This window comes from Zeugodacus cucurbitae, chromosome Y (genome assembly GCF_028554725.1).
Source record: "Zeugodacus cucurbitae isolate PBARC_wt_2022May chromosome Y, idZeuCucr1.2, whole genome shotgun sequence".
In the NCBI taxonomy this organism is placed as follows: Eukaryota; Metazoa; Arthropoda; class Insecta; order Diptera; family Tephritidae; genus Zeugodacus; species Zeugodacus cucurbitae.
This window is the reverse complement of record NC_071673.1, coordinates 3,635,374-3,656,223: the sequence shown is the minus strand read 5'-3', so window position 1 is coordinate 3,656,223 and position 20,850 is coordinate 3,635,374. Positions and strand designations below refer to the sequence as shown.

General features: G+C 35.3%; 1 pseudogene; it reads right to left on the bottom strand.

Annotated features, from left to right (window-relative positions):
* Positions 1-1,349: 1,349 nt before the first annotated feature.
* On the bottom strand, positions 1,350-20,486 carry LOC128923485 (phosphatidylinositol 5-phosphate 4-kinase type-2 alpha-like; annotated as a pseudogene).
* Positions 20,487-20,850: the final 364 nt, after the last annotated feature.

Below are 20,850 nucleotides of genomic sequence, written 5' to 3'. Positions count from 1 at the left end.
TCACTAATATCGTTGTAATACAAAATATGTCGTTCATTCTTAAAAGAAAATAAAATTCACCTTTTCACAATATGTGTTGTAACACAAAATATAATAATATAAATAATTCTGGCACAACTAAGAAGTGTCGTTATTGTGGTAAAAGAATAATGCAACATAACAAGTTGAATAACGTCACATTTTAATTTCACGGTTAATTTTTCTACGCATCAGAATGCAATTTTTATAAAATATGGGCGATGAAATTGCACTCATTTATGCATACTTAACTCAAAAATAGTGTTTTCTGAGTTATGACACTATTCATGTAAATGCACGATATGTTGGTTCATTTGTTGTTTTTGTGCAAAGTGTGTGTTTTTTAAACACAGATGTTTTCAAATAAATAGCGTCGCCCATTATTGGTCATAAACCATATCTCAGAAACCACTCCACCTACTTTAATGAAATTTGGTATATACTATTTTCATAACAGCATGATGATACGGACGGATACTTTCCATAAAACTCAAGTTTGAATTCCATTTGATTCGTTCACTTTATAATAAATACATTAAGAACCAATGAAAATGGCGAAAAACTTTACAAAAATACTGTATTTGAGCTGCGACATCACTTGTGGAAAAATTGTCGAGATCGGACTATAACTTTTCAAGGTCCCTGATATCGAACATGAAGAACTGTCTAAGGGTAATTTTTCACCGAAAATATTGGTAAACCGTATCCACTTGGATACAGTGTATTTTGGTGGTGAAATCCGTTCAGGAATTTCCCCAACCACATACACTATACATGATGATTTTCGTTATTCTAGTACTTTATGCCGAATATATGGTTATAGTTGTGTTACTTAATGAAATTTTCATCAATAAATTGTGAGAGTAAAAAATGTTCGGTTGTACCCGAATTTAGCTTTTCCTAAAATTATTTGTATTGTTCAAATCCAATAATTATTTAGGGAGTTTTATATATATTTTTCAATTATAAAAATCATTATCGATGCAGGGCTATGGTGACATTTTTTTTATTAAAGAAATTAATATTTTATTTTCAGATATTAGTCTTTATTTTTATACCAACAGACCCCTCCACACGTTTCTGTGGCTAACATTAAATTATATTAGAGTAAAATTTTCAATATAGTGAAAAATTCTTACGCATAAAGACGAAAACGTATAGCCGGTTAATTTGAAAATTATTGATAATTGAAATTTGCAATTTACTCAATTTATGATTCAAATCACTATTTCAATACAGTGACAAACAATTTCTTAACAAAGCAACAACGTCAACCTTACAAATATTACTATTATTTTTTATGTTGTTAATTCAAATAAAATTCTCTTAAATCCCATGAAGTCTAGACATCTCTTGGCATATTGTTCGGGATCATAAGTAGAAATTCCATCAACATTAATTCTATACTTAACAGCTTAGCTTTTTTGGCGGGCTGATTTTTTAAACTATATTCTGTTAACACATCAATAATGTCAATAAAATATATCATCACAATCCTCGTTTTCGCTGTTTTCGCTACGTCCAGACGGTTGAGAGCTTTCGCCCTGCAATGTTTCCTCTTCGGCTCGAACGCAGTCATGTATGTCGACTAAGAGCGAATAGCATAGAATCGGCATCACTTGACAATGTGTCTTACAATTTCTTTTTCACTTCCTCCCCAATTTCAATTTTTACTTTTTGCTTTATAAAATTCGTTATAATCTTTATAAGTATGGAAACACTTTTATAATTTCTTTTTTGACGCTTCGCGATCCACGACAATACCTTTCAAGTCAAATGTGTGTATTTTTGTTTATAGTTAGATGAGAACCAAATACATTGCGCATAACCACAAACTATTGTTGACCTTTCTCAACAGTTTTTCTATACATTCCCAAATATTGTGGTGGAAGAGTTTTGCCTTGCATTTTAACCACATATGGATGATATTGCTGTAAAAATGGATGCATAAGTTCGATCTCTTCCGAAGTCAAGCTCTTTATGATAAAAAACTTAAAAGGTGCGTGGGGTCCCTACGCGCGGAAGAAGTTATACTTCTGATTGATATTCCAAGAAATGCATATCATTTTGTATGAAAGAAAACTAGCGAGAGGGAAGGATAAAAATGTGGTGGAGTGACCAACACTTTCTTAAATTCACATTTTATAAATCTATTATGCACATTTTATAAAGCAAAGTCCAAATCAATTATCATTTCTGGGTTCTGACGGATTGGTATCTATAATATTTACAATTGGATTATGATAACTAAAATACGATATGAAATGCCTTACATATATTTTATCTCCCTCAAGGAGTACCGGTTGTTCGCTATACTCTACTGGTTTTTTTTTTTTTTTTTTTTTTGTTTTCGGAGGGGGAATCTTCAAAAGATACCGTTATATCGGAAACGGCATGCACGATTCATCCTATTCACTATGAAGCAGGACGCCTACGTACTAAACCCTAAACTCCGTCTCCTATCGCTTTCGTTTTTTCCCTTACGGTACCACCGCTAGGCATTTCATCGCAAGGGTAAGCTTTATCCAGTTGGCTCTACTATTCCTCGCTCTCCATCCGTCTCTCTCGATTACGTTGCCACTCATTCCTTCTTAACTCTATTACAGCTTTTGCTGTCCACTCGCTCACTCGGTTCCATACGAGTTGCGATTGTAGCATATGCGGTACGATATTTCCTGGAGTCAGGCGCACTTTTAGGAGTTCCTCTAGTTGGGATCTCTCAATTTCATAACGCGGACATTCAAAAAATATGTGTAGTGCGTTTTCACATCCATTTCCACAGTATGGACAGTCTGATCCATCGTCATGTCCATATTTTTGTAAATATTCCCTAAAACAGCCGTGTCCTGTTAGGAACTGAGTCAAATAAAAGTCCGTTTCACCATGCTTCCTCTCTATCCACTCCTTGACGTTTCTAATAAGCGTATGTGTCCACCTACCTTTCGTTGTCTCATCCCAGCGTTTCTGCCACTCATGGAGGCTCTTTTCTCTTTCTGCCTTCCTCTCTTCGGTCGTCAGGCGTCTACCCATAGTTTTGGTTTTATCATATGTTCTCTTTAATTCCATTGCCAGAATGTCGGGAGGCATGAAGCCCGCTATAACCCCAACTGCCTCGTGTGAAACAGTCCTGTAGGCACAGGCAACTCTAATTGCACTTAACCGGACTATTATCCTCGTCTTTTCCAAATATGTCTTTCGCTGCAGAGCTGTTCCCCATATAGGTGCCGCGTACATTAGTACAGACTGACTCACTTTGGCCAAAAGTGCTCGTCTGCTCTGGCTTGGACCACCAATGTTGGCCATTATCCTCGATAGGGCCGCTGTAACCCTTGCCGCTTTCTCACAGGCTTTGTCGATGTGGGTCTTGTAACTTAGCCTCACATCTATCATCATACCCAGATATTTTAGGGACTTCTGGGTGGATATGTTATATCCATCAATGTTTAGCGTGGCAGCTTCTAACTTTTTCCGACTTGTTATCAACACTGCTTCCGTTTTCTGGCCTGCTAGCTGGAGTTTAGTTGCAGTAAGCCATTCCTTTATTTTAGTCGCGATCTGGTTGCACATACACTCTATTGACTGATTTCTTTCGCCACGACCGTTACAGCAATGTCGTCAGCATACCCAATTATTTGAACGTCCTTTGGTAGTGGGAGGCGCAATATTCCGTCGTATAATACGTTCCACAGCAGCGGGCCTAGAACTGAGCCTTGGGGAACTCCACCTGTTATCGCATAGTTTTGTGGGCCTTCATCAGTATCGTATATTAACACCCTGTCGGACAGATAGCTTGAGATGATCTTCACCAGATAGGGCGGTGTATTTTTTATTTCCAGAGCTCGTATAATATGTGGCCAGTATGCCGAATTAAATGCATTTTTTACGTCGAACGTCACAACCGCACAATATTGTTTAGAACCGTACATCCATCTAGTACCTTCTATGGCTTTACTGGCAACATCTGTCAGCTTTTTAATTGCATCGATTGTGGATCTGTTTCTTCGGAAACCATATTGATTCTCTGCCAGGCCCGGCGGCTCTTTTTCTAGATGCTGATCCAGTCGTACGCATATTATACGCTCTAGCATCTTCCCAATCGTGTCCAACATGCACAAAGGCCGGTAGGAGTGTGGCTCTCCGGCTGGTTTGTTTGGTTTCTGGAGAAGGACCAAACGCTGCCTCTTCCAAATTTTTGGGAAAATACCCTCCCGCATGCACCTCGTAAACAGTTTCGTGAGCGGATCGGTGTTGTATTTAGTGGCAATCTTAAGAGCCTTATTCGGTATGCCATCCAATCCTGATGCTTTGTTGTTGGCGAATCTGTCTGCAGCTTCGATTACCTCTTTGTCGGTGACCATTGGTACTGCCGTCGCTACAATTTCTTTATTATACCGCATTTGTACGCTTTGCGTGGGAAATAGTGTCTGTACTATGCTTTTTAATAGCGTTGGACAGGTTGGGGCTTGTCCTTTATTGCCTCTAACTTTTGTCATCACGATCTTGTAGGCATCTCCCCATGGATTATCTTCGACTTTATTGCAGAGCTCCTTAAAACATCTGGCCTTGCTCTTCTTTATTGCTTTCTTAAAATCCTTTCGCTTCTTCCTAAAAATCTCATGTAGACTTGGGTACTCCATCGATTGCCGTCTTCTTTGGCACATACGTCTTGCTTTATGGCAATCGGTTCTTAGAGCCTCAATCTCCACGTTCCACCAGTACGCGGGCTTTCTGCGTGTACCTTGCTTCTTTTTGGTCATTGCGGCATCGCATGCTTTGCTGATATATATTACGATGTTCTCTGCCTGATGTTCAACATCTAACACGTTATTTGGTTTTCCGTCTAACATCAATTTGAATAACTCGTCGTCAAGGGTTTCAATTTTCCATGTTTTATTTTGCGCCTTCTTGACGATTTTGGTTATTTGATACTGCTCGCGGTTGCCTATTTCTAACATAATGGCCAGATGGTCGCTGTGCGTATATAAATCACTCACCTGCCAGGTAGTTGTTCGCACCAGAGAACTGCTAGCGAATGTGATGTCGATCACGGAGCCACGGCCTTTCTTTTCAAATGTGTTCGTATTACCGGTATTCAGCAATACAGTATCCAGCAAGGAAAACGCTTTTAGGAGAGCATCTCCTCGTCTGTTTGTGTATGTGCTGCCCCATTCAGTCGCCCATGCGTTAAAGTCACCAGCCACTATGTTTCTGGTTGTATTAGATACATCTTTTACCAGTCTGTCTAGGGTTTTCTCATATTCATCTTGCGGGACGCTCGGAGGGATGTAGCAACTATAAAAGTTTATTCCACCGATTTTTGCTCGTGTATAATAGGACTGACCAGTCAGCGGATTATTTTGAAGAGTTTTGTTTCCACAGGCCCAAACGGCAGCTTTATTAGTCAGGTCAGATACCCATGATGCATTGTCTAAGTTTTTGTATTGCTCGCTGATTATTGCAACATCTACCTTTTGTTCAAACACTGTATGTGTGAGTAGTTCTTGCGCTGCCTCGCAGTGATTGAGGTTTAACTGCAGGACTCTCATATTTTGGCTCTTTTACACGCGTCTTGATAGAGGGAGCATTTTTTGCTACCTATTTGGTGTTCCGAATTCTCCTTTCCTTGTTTTTTGCATGCACCGCAGGACGGTTTCTTTTCACAGGTCTTCGCGAAATGCCCCTTCTCTCCACATTTGAGGCAGCACTGGCTCCTATCATCTGGATTGTTGCACACTCTTGCTAGATGACCATATTCAAAACATCTAAAACACTTTATTAGATTCGGCTTCTCCCGTATACGGCATACCACCCATCCGATTTTTATTTTCTTTGCATCGAGAAGTAGCCTAGCTTGTAAAGCAGGGAGGCTTATGACAGCTGTTTGCGTGCCCGCATATGCCGCCCTGATACTTTTGATAGAAGTTCTATTAAAACCACCAAGTTCTTTTATTTGGTTTCGTATGGCATTCGTGATGTCCTCTTCGGAAGTTATTTGGTCTAGGTCTTTAATTTCCACTATCATTTCATGGGTGAGAGTTTTGATCGCTGCTTGATTCCCTAGAATCTTACCAATCTCATGTGTGTAATCACCAGTCTTTTCCATTTGAGCACCCTTCAATTCCAGTAACATTTCTCCTTTGGCCGTTTTCCTGATCCTGTTTACGTCTTCTCCGAGTTTCTGGAGAGCATCTTCTTTCCTGACCGCGCGTAGGATATCGCTATAAGACATATCACCGGTTCGCGCGATTACAATGGCATCAGGCCTTGGTGGACGTTTGTACGCTGCCTTCTTTTTTCTTTTTACCTCCATCCAATCGGTCTCTGTTTCCTTCGTTAAACCTTTTTTAGCAGTGATGGGCTTATCGGCTTTGCTCTCCTTAGTTGTTATATGCTGTGTATCCTTTACGTGGCTAACTTTGTTTCTTTTTGGTGGCGTTTGACGTTTGGCCTGTTTTTCGTCTCGCGGTCTCTTTGGTGTGGTTTCCGTATTCGCTGGAATATTAAGGATGTTTCTTCTTTCTTTGATTTTTTGGTGTTCCTCTTTCGCCTTTTCATATAGCTTCGATATATGGTTGAGCAGATCCCTATGATTGTTGTTGATGGATCGCTGTGGTTGTCGCATCATTTCCATCAGCCTCTTTATTTCTTCTCCCAAATCCATCATATAGTCCCCACATGATTGTACCACTTTAGCCTGTGGAGTGCTTTCTTGCAGTGCTGGTGGCGACGACCTTGCTCGGATTGGTTTTTCCACGCTTAATACCTTTATGGGCGATCTACCTAGTCTTGAGGCACGCTTGAAGGGGTCTATGTCCACGGTTGGTGTTCTTTGAGGGGAGCATGTCTCCTGTGCTCTACTTATTCCACCACTAGGTATTCCAGTGCCGCAACTTGCGTCGTTGTTATTATTTATGGTTTTTCTCAATATTGGTTCCATTCTTTCTTGTTTTATTATGCCAGCGCATCGTGTGCAGGGGGGCGGGCCGAAATAAACAGGAACGGGTATACCCTCGGAGACTATGCTCCTACCCCAGTTCCCTGAGGCCTGTCCTTCGCTTTGCTGATCCCGGAGTACACGGACGGACCAGCGCTCGCCCGGGGCAACGCAGGCTACTAATCCTACGCCCAATGCACACTTCTCGACCAGAGCCCGAAGTGACTGGTTTCTGATAAACATCGCGGCTGCCACCTCGGCAGAGCTTGCTCACATCACCCTATCAATCTTGACAACGGAGAAGTCGTTATGAAGATTTCGAGGGACTCCCAGTGCGCCACGATGTTTACCGGTCAAGTATTTTTCATCAGCCGCACCTAACATGGTGAACAGTCGCTGACCAGGAAGCCGCTCATTGTGAGTCCGTCGCGCCTGGATTTTTTTATTACTCAGTATGCCTGTGCATAGTGAGGGGGACACATATTTCAATGAGGCGGTGTCGATTCGCCACAGTCACAGGAACTTCACCGGATCTGCTAGCTTTTATACCGCATCCTCCGTCCCTGCCGCTCATCGTCGGGGATTGCTTATTCGTTTAGACTTATTTCGCAACTAACCTGCTACTACAGGCCGTCCGGCTATCCGCGACCTGCCGACCCCCCCGGTAGCTTAGAGCCTAGCTGAGTGGATTGCTTCTATTGAAACAGTCCCGTCGGGACTACTGGTTCTCCGATAATATCTGCAAAAGCTTGCGAACCTACAGTTCACAACGGTAATAAAGCTTTACCGATGAACAATTTTATATCTCTCATCGATGAATTTGGTGATATATAAATAGCAATTAAATTCAGTTTTTATACTCTCGCCACATGTTGCACAGAGTATTATAGTTTTGTTCACATAACGGTTGTTTGTGTCACCAAGAAATAGAAGAGGTAGATATGGGGTTATATATACATATATAAATGATCATGATGACGAGTGGAGTTGAAATCCGTCCGTCCGTGCAAGCGATAACTTGAGTAAAAATTGAGATATCTTAATGAAACTTGGAATTGTTCCTTGGGACCGTGAGAGGGTTGCTTTCGAAAATGGGCAAAATCGGTCCACTGCCACGCCCACAAAATGGCGAAAACCAAAAACACATAAAGTGTCATAACTAAGCCATGAATAAGGTTGAACAGTAAAATTTGGAATAAAGGATCGAACTAGGGAGGGGCATATTTGGATACACTTTTTTTGTATATATACTTTTGTAGTAGATATACTTTTTTTGTGGCCCCGCCCCCAAATCGGTTAATTGTTTATATCTCGCATACCAATGAAGCTATATAAACCAAACTTTCTGCAGTCGATTGTCTTACGTACCCCACCAAACACCATGAAAATAGTTGAAACAGGATAATAACCACGCCCACCTCCCATAAAAAGGTTAGGTTAAAATTACTAAAAGTGGGTTAACTCACTAACGAAAAACGTCAGAAACACTAAATTTCACATAAGAAATGGCAGAGGGAAGCTGCACTCTTTACAAAATGGAAAATGGGCGTGGCGTCGCCCACTTATGGGTCAAAAACCATATCTCAAGAACTACTCGTTCGATTTCACTAATACTTGGTTTGTAAAAGTTTCCTTACATCCCAATGATATGTTGTGAAAATAGGCAAAATCGCTTCACAACCACGCCGACTTCCTATATACCAGAACTTTGAAGACGATCTGAATCGTTTACTTTACAATATATAAAGTAAGCACTAGTGAAGATCTCGGTGCAGAACTTTGCACAAATACTAAGTTTATAGTGTGGCAGCCCCATTCTAAAAATCGCCAAAATCGGACCATAGGTTTTCAAGGCCCCATATATCGAACATGAGGACCTCGGTGCTTCTAACCTAATATTAGGGTTTCCAACTTTCAATGGACTTTATACAATATATATGACGAATATGTGGGTCAAATTGTGTATTATATAATATTAATAAAGTTAAATAAATAAATTGCGAGAGTATAAAATGTTCGGTTGTACCCGAACTTAGCCCTTCCATACTTGTTATATTTAAATTTTTATTGAGAAACCCTTTTTTGACTTTTGTACTGCCGAGAACTCGATAACCGATCAGCTGTTCTACATTGTTGTTTTTGCTTTTTGTAAGAAGTTGGTATGTTTCATCAGCTGATTAATATTTTTCAGCAGCGACATCTAGCGTAGCTTTTTATCAAAGGATTCAGCCAATCGCAGACAAGGAATGTATATCGTATGTCTTTGTCGAAGAGTGGAATTTGATTTTCAAGTCGATCTAAATTCAATTTAAAATAAGTAGAGATTTTATTTTGCATTGTAAATCGATCTTAATTAGCGTTTAAATCGAGCAGAGGCCTTTAAATTGATCAATTAGCTCCTGTCTAAAAACGCTATTAGCTGCTTTGGTGGCCTGTTTTTGTTTACCTATATTCTGTTAACATATCAATAATGGCAATAAAATAGCAACACTTATTACTTGTCAATCTGCAACCCTTTTTGTTATTGTTGAAATGAAGATTTATGTAAAATGTTAAATATTTATTTGCATCTCTTTTCGTCATAATTTAAAAAAAAAATAAATGTGCAGAAACTATGTAGTAAAGTGTAAGTGAATAAAGAGTGCAAAATATTAATAAAAACTTCAATATATATCGGGAAAATTCAAGATACACGTTCAAGTGCGACTATCTCGAATATCTCTTAATCTGGAGAATCACCTCTTTCCAACGGTACCCATTTTATCATCCAAATTTTGGGATAGTATACTAAAGTCGAACCCGATATACTAAGGGACAGTATTCTGCGACTTTAAAGTGTAAAGTTAGTTTTTGTATAATTTATTGTAGTTTGCTTTGTGTATCTGAGTGCAAAAATCGTGTTTTCAGAGTTATGACACTATATAATGAACGATATGTTGGTTCATTTGTTGTTTGTTTGTGTGTGTTTTTTAAACACAAATGTTTTCAAATAAACGACGTTGCCCATTATAGGTCATAAACCATATCTCAGAAACCACTCCACCTATTTTAATGAAATTCGGTATATGGGCATTTCCGCCAGAAGGTCCACCACAGACAAAATATTAAACATTATTAGAATTACAAAGTTTTTGCATATTTTCGTAGGAAAATATTTAAATTTATATATATTAAATTAATTTTAAATTAATTCATAACCAATTACGAGATATACCAAAGCCAAGTCGAATATGAGCTACTTTTCTCATTTCGATTTTTCCACTGCATTTGTTTTTTTCGTCAAAATTGTTAAAGAAACATATCATGTATAATTTTTTGCTTTGTGTAAAACCTTTATAAACAAAGAGCAAAATACAATACATAAGAAAGCATGCGATTACAAATAACTGTAAGTTTTTGCTTTCTTATTATCACTGTATCGCAAATATAAGCAGCAAGCTCGGCAAATTTTGGGTATAAACAGTAAATTTGTATACATTTAAAATAAAAAACAATCCTTGTTCAAAAATCAGAAGATTTGTGGTTTTGGTAACTCCTTAAAATTGGTCAGGGGCGACATCGTAGGTGTGGAATTTAAAAATTGAAAATTATTTTTTGTCTTATAAAATTGACTTAAGTATATACATTTACATTAATGATTTACATATGAGCAAAAACCAAACTTTAAATTCCACTGAAATAGCTATTCAAATAGATTTTGGCGAAAATTATAGGCTTACAAATCAAAATAAGAGTGCTCATTTCAACTAGGTTGTCAGGAGAAAATCGTTTGCTTTTAAAAGTGACAAGTTAACGCATGACATATTATTTTCTTGATAAATCTCTTAACTAAAATTAAGAAATCCTTTAGTTGCTTTTCTAAAATATTTACTTTATTTAAGGTCACTGCTCTCAGTTTAAAATCAAATTTATATTATCAAGCCTGGTTGATTATATAAAATAATTAAATACTAAATACTCTTTATTAGAATATAATTTTTTTGCAGGGAGCCGTCGATGGAGTGGGAGCATTTATCAAAAGGAAAGTCTAGCAGATAACGAAATCCAAAAAATTTTATACCCGAGCACAGCATTTTGTGAAAAAAACTGTATTTCACATCCATAATACATTCCCAAATATTGTGGTAGAAGAGTTTTGCTTTGCATTTTAACCACATATGGATGATATTGCTGTAAAAATTGATGCATAAGTTCGATCTCTTCCGAAGTCAAGCTCTTTATGATAAAAAATGTATTATAACTGTGGTAAAATTGAATTCCATGAAGTCTAGAAATCGTTTATCATCATTGTTCGGGATCACAATTAGAAATTCCATCAACATTAGTTCCATACTTAACCCTCTCATGCCCGAATTAAAATGTGAGGAGCGAACATTTTTTTTAGTACAGATATATATTAGACTTAACTAAAATATGAAGTGATAAAAATTTCAAAGTCCTATGTATCCTGGTCATTAGTTACAGGATGTTGCTTATAAGCAAAAATAAATTATTATAAATAAAATAAACACTTTTCTCATGAATTTTTTGATTTTAATGACTCTCTAATCTTTATTTATTTATATAGTTCACTTTGTTTTAAAATAAATCAATTATTTTTATGTTTTTGAACACTTTTTGTAAAACCACTTTAGGATAACTTTTTTCGCGAAACCGATTTTGATAATTCCACTCTGCGGAAAATACATACTGAATGAATACGTGCAGAGCTCATAACAGAAAATGTTACTGTAAGCTTGCACAGCACATAAGTCTACATAACTGAAAAAACTGGTGGTCAAAAAAATTTAAATAACAAGATTTAGAAGCCGGTAAGTACAATGTTGCCTAGTAGTTGGTAAGTTTCACCAGCTGATTAATATTTTTCAGAAGCGAAATCTAGCGTAGCTTTTTATCAAAAGATTCAGCCAATCGCAGACAAGGAATGTATATCGTACGTCTTTGTCGAAGAGTGGAATTTGATTTTCAAGTCGATTTAAATTCAATTTAAAATAAATAGAGATTTTATTTTGCATGGTAAATCGATCTTAATAAGCGTTTAAATCGAGCAGAGGCCTTTAAATTGGTCAATTAGCTCCTGTCTAAAAACGCTATTAGCTGCTTTGGTGGCCTGTTTTTGTTTACCTATATTCTGTTAACATATCAATAATGGCAATAAAATAGCAACACTTATTACAAAGAACTTATAATAATAAGAAGGAGCAAATGTTAACTATGCCAAAATGTTATTTGACATTAGGGAACATCGAAAAAATTTCGAACACTATAAAGGAACACACCACTCAAAAGAGGAACAAAACGAATATGTTTACCACTCGATAAGGGACCAAGCAAGTGTATACCACAATATAAAGGAACTTGAGAACAGAGATTGCTTGCGCAGCCGATCTTGCTCATATGCATTAGGGGATATTAGATAAATTTGTAATAAAAAGCAATTAACTTATGGGAGAATGTAAAAATAATCAAGGTAATTCTGATTAATTTTAAAGTAAAATAAAATAAAAAAAACATAAAAATAAAAATAAAATTGTAGAATTTCTGGCGGGATTTGAACTTCGGCAAAATATTTCAAGTTGCAACATAAAGTTGGCCTATGTAAGCAGGACCACTGATCACCTTGATTCCTGGTTGTCTATGGCAAACCAAATTCATATAATTAAGTATGTATGTAAATTTATACTGAATTCCATATTTTTTCTAATGCCAAAAGAGATGCACACGCATGCAAGCATACACACATACATTTGTTCCTCACAATTCCTTCTAACGATTACTTGCAAAAAATGAATAAAAAACGCGCAAGTTACACAAACAACAACCAATCGTATGCGCAAGTGCTTTATGATTGGTCAATTGTCAATATTTGCACTTGCGCTACATATGTATTCATGCTACAGCAAAAACAATTTCATTCAAAAGGAACGCGCGTCTTCCAAAAAGTAAAGTGCGTGAATTCGCAACTCAGCGTCGCACTTCTTTTTATGGGCGCCTGGTAAAGCAAAAATCGTTTTAGTATGATGATAATGCGAAATCTTCTAACGAGAATGACAAAACCTTATTTCAATTTTAAGAGTCAACCAACCATTGACCCCCGCATATTCAAGCCGCCCACAAGTTATTTCTTCACGACGATGCTAAAAATCAAGATTGTTCAAGTGAAAAGTGGCAACATAGCCCTTCCCAAATATAAAAGATTCTTCAATCAATTCTGTGGAGGCTTGCAAATCAATGTTCAGAAGAATGCATATCCCTTATCCTTTGTTTTCGATTTAGCCTATTTTAGCTGAAACTCAGCGGCATGAAACGTAGGCAAATCGAACATTACATTACTATAAAAGTAGCGTATGTCACAATTCAAGAACAAAACCCTGCAAAAGAAACAAATGTGACAACATAGCCGACATTGCCTCTAGAGTGTCGATTAGTTAACTCGCACAATTTGACATCAATATGTATGCGAGCACATCTGTACGTTTGCGGGCAAAGTTGTCAGGGGTGAGGGAAGCGGTCATTTACTTATTTGCAACATTTTGCTACAACTTTACAACAACACAATGTAGCGTCACGCCGCCTTCGCGCAAAATCGCCGTTACACCTTCGACACAACACCATGAGCAGAGGCGTTTCAACGCAGGGTTTTCTTAAATGCTAGATATCTATATATTTGTATTGCGAAATATTGATATATTAAGGGGTCATTTAATTAAGAATACAGTTGATGTCCTTTTTGCACGGTTAACTGGGACAGTAAATTACTCGTGTAAAAAAAACCGTGCAAAAAAAATTAAATTTTTATATAAAACTCGCTATTGGGACCAATTTAAGAAAAAAATCGTGCAAAAAATAGAAAACGACTAAAAAAGATCTAATTTTACATGAAAATCTATCTATTCGTACAGTGAGAATTTTCACTGTTGTTGTTGTTATAGACTTTTCTGGTATTGTATGTATGTACATATTACTGTTAGAAGCAACAAACAACAACTATTCTGGGAATGGTAAAAAAATAATACATTTCACAGTTTCGTCATTAATCGCTGTGTCTTCGTTTTTCTTACTTCCTCATACAGCTTAATTTTTTAGTTTAAACCTAATTTAGAATTTATTAAATTCTATTAACAGCAATAGATTTGTGACGTATTGACGTAAGGAATTTTGATTTTATTGCAAAAAAGTATACAATTAAAATAAAAAATCCGTGTAAAAAAAAACCGTGCAAAAATAAACCGTGTAAAAAGGAGATCAACTGTATATGAATTCAAAATAATTCTTAAATTTTGTTCAATTCTGTATAATTTAATCCAGTAATAAATATATCATTAGGATCATTAGGGGACCACTCCGCCTCTACCCCTCCTTGCTATCGACCATCAACTGTACGCGAGGAAAAGGCAAAAGTGACGACAAGCGTATGTGTATTGATTAATGTGTGTGTGAATCTGAATTGCATTGCATAAACGTTTTGCTGGATTTTTGGCAGATGAGCAAATATTTTCATGAAATATTATAATTATTAAAATAAAGAAAATATGCTATTGAAATTACTATATAAAGGTAGATCTGCAAAAAATCCTTTAAAAAAAAAGATGATTAAAAAAAATTCAGTATTACAGAATTCGAACGTAAATGCTCGGAACTAGTGTCCGACCGATACCAAATTTTTGGCCGATGCCGATGCCGATTAATCGCCCAGTTGACAAAGAATCGGCCGATGTCGATGCCGATGCCGATTCTTTCATCAACAACTTTATTTAGTAAATTAGTGAGGTAACAAATGAAAAACAAAGACAAATAACATCACAAAATAGGTAAACAATTCAGTTCATATGATGAAGTTGTTTGTTCATTTAATTAATATTCAAAACTAAATAAATTATTGATAAGATATACAGTGGAACTTCTCTAACTCGAATCACCATAATCCACAAAAAAACTTCGAGTTAGAGAGACTTCGAGTTATAGAATTTTCATTAAAAATATAAGTTTTCAAAAAGCAGTTAAATATAGATTTATACCCAGTTTTATTTATTTACTACGCTAAAAGTTTTATGTTCATGCGTTAAAACATGTATTCTGAATTTTGTTTGTTGCAGTTTGCAATTGTTTGGTTCTTGACGTCTATATCCATGTTACATGATTTATACAATTCATAAGTGTAATATCATATGTTTTGTTCGCCTCCATAAGATATAGAGGGACTCCTCTTAAATTCTACCTCGATATAAAAATTTTAAAGTTTGTATTATGCCCTGACCAATAAGTTCGATTTATGGAAGAAAATTTGTATGAAAATTGCCTTCTATTGACACTTCAAGAGTTCGAGTTATGGAGACCTTCGAGTTATAGAAGTTCGAGTTATGGAAGTTCCACTGTATGTTGATAGAAAAAATAAATTAGTAGGTCTAGTAAAAAGTATCCGTTATTTTCAATGAGATGACTTTTGTCATTTATATCTCGCATTGTGAAAGGCGTCACATGGGGATAGTGTCTCGATAGAAACTTCGGAAGCTTGTTTGGGAGGTTCTTTTACATGCACCTTATAGTCCAGGCCAGCACCAAGTGATTATTACATGATCCTGTGTATGGCGAACTTTTAAAAATAGACTCCCCTAGTTACGATTGCTTCTATAATTATATTCAAAATCTCAATAAGTTGTAAAAAAACTGAATCGAATCGAATCTTTGCAGTGCTAAATAAAACCTCCAATTTAATGCAAAATTATTGAATTTCTTTATACTAGCTTAAATTATCATCGTGATGAATTATTAATTTAGTCAAATGTTTAACAGAAGAATACAAATTTTATGATTTAAAGAAATCAAAAAAATAAAAAAATTTGTTTTTGTGTGATCCGAAAGTAGAAAGAATCGGCTAAGAATCGGCCAAATATGGCCGATGCCGATGCTGAATTTTGAGGCCGATACTGGCCGTTGCCGATACCAAGGCCGATTAATCGGTCGGTCTCTACGCGGAACCGCATTTCGTTAACTCCTTCGCGTTTACAATCTGCGCTATAGGAAAAATGAAAATGCGCGCGCCTTAGTCAGTGTTTTGTTCAGATCACTTGCGTCTGTTTGTATCATTGTTCCCAGTTCGCTGATGCTGTGGTGTACTTTTTTCTTTCGAAGTGGCGAGTTTTCGATGTTCCCTTATAATTTCGCACTCAAAAAGTTGCGAGTTAACATTTGCTCCTTCTTATTATTATACGTTCTTTGCTTATTACTTGTCAATCTGCAACCCTTTTTGTTATTGTTGAAATGAAGATTTATGTAAAATGTTAAATATTTATTTACATCTCTTTTCGTCATAATTTAAAAAAAAAATAAATGTGCAGAAACTATGTGGTAAAGTGTAAGTGAATAAAGAGTGCAAAATATTAATAAAAACTTCAATATATATCGGGAAAATTCAAGATACACGTTCAAGTTCGAATATCTCGAATATCTCTTAATCTGGAGAATCACCTCTTTCCAACGGAACCCATTTTATCATCCAAATTTTGGGATACTATACTAGAGTCGACCCCGATATACTAAGGGACAGTATTCTGCGACTTTAAAGTGTAAAGTTATTTTTTGTATAATTTATTGTAGTTTGCTTTGTGTATCTAGTGCAAAAATCGTGTTTTCTGAGTTATGATACTATTCATGTAAATGAACGATATGTTGGTTCATTTGTTGTTTGTGTGTGTGTGTTTTTTAAACACAGATGTTTTCAAATAAATGACGTCGCCCATTATAGGTCATAAACCATATCTCAGAAAACACTCCACCTATTTTAATGAAATTCGGTATATGGGCATTTGCGCCAGAAGGTCCACTACAGACAAAATATTAAACATTATTACAATTACAAAGTTTTTGCATATTTTCGTAGGAAAATATTTAAATTTATTTATATTAAATTAATTCATAACCAATTACGAGATATACCAAAGCCAAGTCCAATATGAGCTACTTTTCTCACAAACATATCATATCAACATATCAACATATCATGTATAATTTTTTGCATTGTGTAAAACCTTTATAAACAAAGAGCAAAATAAAATACATAAGAAAGCATGCGATTGCAAATAACTGTAAGTTTTTGCTCTCTTATTATCTTATATTTTAATGTCCCGTGCGACATTAAAAAACAACACTTGTTTCCACTGCATCGCAAATATAAGCAGCAAGCTCAGCAAATTTTGGGTATAAACAGTAAATTTGTATACAATTAAAATAAAAAAACCTTGTTAAAAAATCAGAAGATTTGTGGTTTTGGTAACTCCTTAAAATTGGTCACGTGTGACATCGTAGGTGTGGAATTTAAAAATTGAAAATTATTTTTTGTCTTATAAAATTGACTTAAGTATGTAAATATATACATTTACATTAATTATTTACATATGAGCAAAAACCAAACTTTAAATTCCACTGAAATAGCTATTCAAATAGATTTTGGCGAAAATTATAGGCTTAAAATCAAAATAAGAGTGCTCATTTCAACTTGGTTGTCAGGAGAAAATCGTTTGCTTTTAAAAGTGACAAGTTAACGCATGACATATTATTTTCTTGATAAATCTCTTAACTAAAATTAAGAAATCCTTTAGTTGCTTTTCTAAAATATTTATTTTATTTAAGGTAACTGCTCTCAGTTTAAAATCAAATTTATATTATCAAGCCTGGTTGATTATATAAAATAATTAAATACTAAATACTCTTTATTAGAATATAATTTTTTGCAGGGAGCCGTCGATGGAGTAGGAGCATGTATCAAAAGGAAAGTCTAGCAGATAACGAAATCCAAAAATTTTTATACCCGAGCACAGCATTTTGTGAAAAAAAACTGTATTTCACATCCATAATACATTCCCAAATATTGTGGTAGAAGAGTTTTGCTTTGCATTTTAACCACATATGGATGATATTGCTGTAAAAATGGATGCATAAGTTCGATCTCTTCCGAAGTCAAGCTATTTATGATAAAAAATGTACTATAACTGTGGTAAAATTGTGCAACTCGACATTCAATTGACTGTGAACGAGTTAATGACTCGCGATAGTCAACATAAACCCTGAGTTGTTCACGCAAGTTTCGAACTACTAAGGCTTTGAGGTATAAAGTTCTTTTTTGTATAATTTATTGTAGTTAGCTTTGAGTATTTGTACAAGTGTTTGAATATATTCACGTTTGTTTGCATATTTTCATGTTTGTCGGTTTGTGTGTGTGTACCATAGTTGGCTTTTAAATATTTTCACATTACGGCAGGTGTTTGTAATGTTTTTTTTAACTTTGTGTTTAGATAATTTAGTGTTGGATTGTTTATTTGTTGTTTTTGTGCACAGTGGGTGTTTTTCAAACACAGATGTTTTCAAACAAATGGCGTGGCCCACTCACCGGCTGTGAACATATCAGATATTTTGCAAACAAATGAAAAGAACCAAAATAAATATATACCCAAAATGCATAAAACAAATACCCTCTAAACAGATTGTATAAAGATGATATTAAGAATGTTTAAGATATTCACTTTATGGACTATAAGTATATTTTTTTGCACCCGAACTTAGCTTTTCCTTCAATTATTTGTATTGTTCAACTTCAATAATTATTTAGGAAGTTTCATATATATTTTTCTTAGATAAAAATCATTAAAATCATCAAAATAACATCAACAGTTGGCAAAGAATCGGCCGATGTCGATGCCGATGCCGATTCTTTCATCAACAACTTTATTTAGTAAATTAGTGAGGTAACAAATGAAAAACAAAGACAAATAACATCACAAAATAGGTAAACAATTCAGTTCATATGATGAAGTTGTTTGTTCATTTAATTAATATTCAAAACTAAATAAATTATTGATAAGATATACAGTGGAACTTCTCTAACTCGAATCACCATAATCCACAAAAAAACTTCGAGTTAGAGAGACTTCGAGTTAAAGAATTTTCATTAAAAATATAATTTTTCAAAAAGCAGTTAAATATAGATTTATACCCAGTTTTATTTATTTACTACGCTAAAAGTTTTATGTTCATGCGTTAAAACATGTATTCTAAATTTTGTTTGTTGCAGTTTGCAATTGTTTGGTTCTTGACGTCTATATCCATGTTACATGATTTATACAATTCATAAGTGTAATATCATATGTTTTGTTCGCCTCCATAAGATATAGAGGGACTCCTCTTAAATTCTACCTCGATATAAAAATTTTAAAGTTTGTATTATGCCCTGACCAATAAGTTCGATTTATGGAAGAAAATTTGTATGAAAATTGCCTTCTATTGACACTTCAAGAGTTCGAGTTATGGAGACCTTCGAGTTATAGAAGTTCGAGTTATGGAAGTTCCACTGTATGTTGATAGAAAAAATAAATTAGTAGGTCTAGTAAAAAGTATCCGTTATTTTCAATGAGATGACTTTTGTCATTTATATCTCGCATTGTGAAAGGCGTCACATGGGGATAGTGTCTCGATAGAAACTTCGGAAGCTTGTTTGGGAGGTTCTTTTACATGCACCTTATAGTCCAGGCCAGCACCAAGTGATTATTACATGATCCTGTGTATGGCGAACTTTTAAAAATAGACTCCCCTAGTTACGATTGCTTCTATAATTATATTCAAAATCTCAATAAGTTGTAAAAAAACTGAATCGAATCGAATCTTTGCAGTGCTAAATAAAACCTCCAATTTAATGCAAAATTATTGAATTTCTTTATACTAGCTTAAATTATCATCGTGATGAATTATTAATTTAGTCAAATGTTTAACAGAAGAATACAAATTTTATGATTTAAAGAAATCAAAAAAATAAAAAAATTTGTTTTTGTGTGATCCGAAAGTAGAAAGAATCGGCTAAGAATCGGCCAAATATGGCCGATGCCGATGCTGAATTTTGAGGCCGATACTGGCCGTTGCCGATACCAAGGCCGATTAATCGGTCGGTCTCTACGCGGAACCGCATTTCGTTAACTCCTTCGCGTTTACAATCTGCGCTATAGGAAAAATGAAAATGCGCGCGCCTTAGTCAGTGTTTTGTTCAGATCACTTGCGTCTGTTTGTATCATTGTTCCCAGTTCGCTGATGCTGTGGTGTACTTTTTTCTTTCGAAGTGGCGAGTTTTCGATGTTCCCTTATAATTTCGCACTCAAAAAGTTGCGAGTTAACATTTGCTCCTTCTTATTATTATACGTTCTTTGCTTATTACTTGTCAATCTGGAACCCTTTTTGTTATTGTTGAAATGAAGATTTATGTAAAATGTTAAATATTTATTTACATCTCTTTTCGTCATAATTTAAAAAAAAAAAATAAATGTGCAGAAACTATGTGGTAAAGTGTAAGTGAATAAAGAGTGCAAAATATTAATAAAAACTTCAATATATATCGGGAAAATTCAAGATACACGTTCAAGTTCGAATATCTCGAATATCTCTTAATCTGGAGAATCACCTCTTTCCAACGGAACCCATTTTATCATCCAAATTTTGGGATAGTATACTAGAGTCGACCCCGATATACTAAGGGACAGTATTCTGCGACTTTAAAGTGTAAAGTTATTTTTTGTATAATTTATTGTAGTTTGCTTTGTGTATCTAGTGCAAAAATCGTATTTTCTGAGTTATGATACTATTCATGTAAATGAACGATATGTTGGTTCATTTGTTGTTTGTGTTTTTTAACAGATGTTTTCAAATAAATGACGTCGCCCATTATAGGTCATAAACCATATCTCAGAAAACACTCCACCTATTTTAATGAAATTCGGTATATGGGCATTTGCGCCAGAAGGTCCACCACAGACAAAATATTAAACATTATTACAATTACAAAGTTTTTGCATATTTTCGTAGGAAAATATTTAAATTTATTTATATTAAATTAATTCATAACCAATTACGAGATATAC